Source organism: Belonocnema kinseyi, chromosome 4 (assembly GCF_010883055.1).
Source record: "Belonocnema kinseyi isolate 2016_QV_RU_SX_M_011 chromosome 4, B_treatae_v1, whole genome shotgun sequence".
Lineage (NCBI taxonomy): Eukaryota > Metazoa > Arthropoda > Insecta > Hymenoptera > Cynipidae > Belonocnema > Belonocnema kinseyi.
In genome coordinates this window covers 96,432,707-96,436,057 of record NC_046660.1, presented here as the reverse complement: position 1 = coordinate 96,436,057, position 3,351 = coordinate 96,432,707, and positions in this window count along the sequence as shown.

Below are 3,351 nucleotides of genomic sequence, written 5' to 3'. Positions count from 1 at the left end.
AAATTCAGGATGAAATTAGAAAATTCAAAATTTTAAATCTGAAAATGATTTTTTTGAGGTGGAAATCTTTTGAATTTTAAACTTTTAAAACTGAAGCTTGACCAATTTTTAATTCAGAAATATTTCATTTAAACGCTCAATAATTCATTCGTATAAAACACAAACATTTAACACCTTTTAATTTTACAATTTTTTTAAATTAAATTATTTTAAAATACGAAATTACCATTTTTTAATTTTTATGACTTTAATATTTTAGAGATTTCTGGTTAAAAAATACAAATTACGCTATTATTTTTAAGGTTCAAAATGATAATAATTCAAAAATTTCAGTTCGTAACATTAAAAATTGAACGATTAAATTAATTTTTTAACTAAAAACTTTTTAAAATAAAAGTTACATTGTTTTTATTTTAAGTTATTCCAGATTAATATTTTTGCATTGTTATTTAGAAATAAATATTTTAGTTTGCCAATTGAAAATATTAAAAATTAACTTACTATCCAAATAATTGAATTTTCAACTAAAAAAAAAAGAGAATAACAAATTTCCAACAAAATAATTACATTTTCAACAAAAATGATAAATCTTCAACAAAAAAAGTTTTAATTTTTAATTAAAAACTGTTGAACTCATTCAGAAAGATATTAATTTTACACAAGAGTTGACTTTTTAGTCAATAAGGATTTTTTTTTAATTGTTGAATTTCAAAGCCAAAAAGATGATTTTTTACAAAACAGTGTAAACTTATTTTTAAACGAAATAGTTCAAGGATTTCTGGTTAAAAAATATAAACTTATTTTCAATGCTTTGAATTGAAGGATAAATGAATAAATTTTTTAATATTAAAGACTGAATCATTTTGTTCAATAAAAATGGATTAATTGCAATTCTTCTTTCATTGGAAACTTTTTAAATTAAAAATTGAATTCGTTTATTTTAAGCCGCTTTATATTATTAATTTTTTCATTTTTATTTATAAATCCAAACTTAAAAGTCTTATTTACGAATTGACAATTTAAAAAATGAATCTTCATAAAAAAAGGCTTACATTTTTATTAAAAACTGTTGAACTCATCCAAACAGAAAAATTTTTCACAAAACAGTTGAGTTTTCAGTTTATTTAATTTTAGGAAAAAAATCGAATTAACACAATAAATCAATTTTCAACCCAAAAGTTCACTTTTCAACCAAATAAATTAATTTTCTATCAAATAATTGGCGTTTTAACTAATAAAATGTACAGGATAAAGGTTCAACCAAAAATGGAATAGTACAATTTCCAGATAAAAACTGTGCTAAGAAATTGAATTGAACAAGAAAAAAAAAACGAATTTTCAACAAAATAGTTAAATTGTCAAGGGAAAAGGTTAATTTTTGACCAAGAAGATTAATGTCCTATAAAAAAAACGATTTTTCAACTTAACTAATATATACGATTAATTTTTAATCAATCATATAATAGTTACATTTTCAGATAAAGATAAATAATTTTTAAAAGAAAAAATTAATTTTAAACAAAGTTGTTAAATTTTCAACCAATCAGATGAATTTTCGACCGAGAAAATTGATGATCTACGAAAAAGACAAATCTTAAACAAAATACATGAATTTTTAAAGAAATTATTTAATTTTAAAGTAAAAAAGACGAATTATCTACAAAAAGTTGAATTTTTTAAGCAAAAAATATGAGTTTTCAATAAAAGACTTAAACTTTCAACCAAATAGTTAAATTTTCAACCATGATTAAAAAACCTTGTTAAAAAAACGTATTTTTTTACAAAGTAGTTCAACTCTTAGTAAAATAATCGACTTTCAAACACAAGAAGATGTACAGTTGATATTTTAACCAAACAATTGCATTTTTGACCAAAAATTATACATTTTCAACCAAAAAGATTAAATTTCTACTAAAGAAGGTCAATTTCCAACAAAATACATAAACTTTCAACAAAATTGATTAATTTTAAAAACAAAAAGAGTATTTCCACCCAGAAATTATTATTTTAATTTTTAACAATATAGTTGCATTCACAGCAGAACTACTTTACAACCAAAACATATTTATAGTTCATAATTCAACCGAAAAATGTAATTTTTAATCAAAAAGTATAAATTTTCCATAAAACAATTTAATTTCTACAAAGAAAGACCACCTTTTAACAAAACACATGATTTCTTAACCAAAAATGGTATTGATTGTCAGTTTCAAAAATGTATTTTCAGCGAAAGAGATAAACCTGCAAATTAAAAAAAATAAAATTTTTTTAAAAGTAGTTGAACTTTTGATAGAAAAGAGGACTTTTTTTTACAAAATAGTTATATTTTCAACAAAATAATTAACTTTTCAATGAGATGATTGAGTTTTTACCCAAACGAGATGGATTCCAAAATCGCCAATTTCTTTAATTTCTTTCAAATGCGGATTAAGTTATAAATAAGACTATTATAATATGACATAATTATAAAATTATAATTATTAATGTACGCATATATTTATATATATAATAGTATTAATATTTATATAATTTACATTTTATACATGAAATAACATAACTTCAAAATATACGCATATCAAGAGGCGCGCGATCTGTTCAAATCATGAGAAACGCCAGCATCGAAATCTGGAAATATTAAAATCTGAATCTCCTGAATTTATTTCAAAGTAGTTAGCAGATGGATATATAAATAGAATCGCCGAAGTGCTCCGACATGCAATCGTGACCCTTCGAGTTTTCAAATTCAGAATAGGAGAAATGGGCTGCGTGCGCAACTCAGTCATTTACAGCGTCTCCTACTATATTTACACGCACATAGCCGTGTCATAGTATTGGACCACATCTCGTTTCAGATCTGGGATCCCTGGATGTGTCCGGTGGTAACCCTTCTAAGAAGTAGTGGGTATATGTATGTTATTTATCTGGACATCTTATAACTGAAAGCGCGGAACGAAAATGTAGAGAAAGTGTCCAAATAACAATTCAACTATTAAAAAAATTAAATTTGATTATACACGAAAATAAAAGTGATTTAGAACCAATGCAAAAAATTAAATGTTTAGGGCTCATACTAGGTTCAGTTGAAATTAAAATTCTGTTGCCAAAGACAAAAGGAAAAATATTTTTAAGGTACTATACTAAAGTAAATACTGAATTAGAGAATTAGTGATTTTGTCTATTTAATAGTTAGTTCTTTTAGCTCTTGCTGTTTAGCCGTAAAATACAGTTGAACTTATATGAAAGACTCAGAAAGAGAAAAATTCCTTGTTCTGAAAACACAAACGGATAATTTCAAAGCCTTCATGACCTTCAGCTCAGAAGTACATGAGGACTTGACCTGGTAGAAATAAA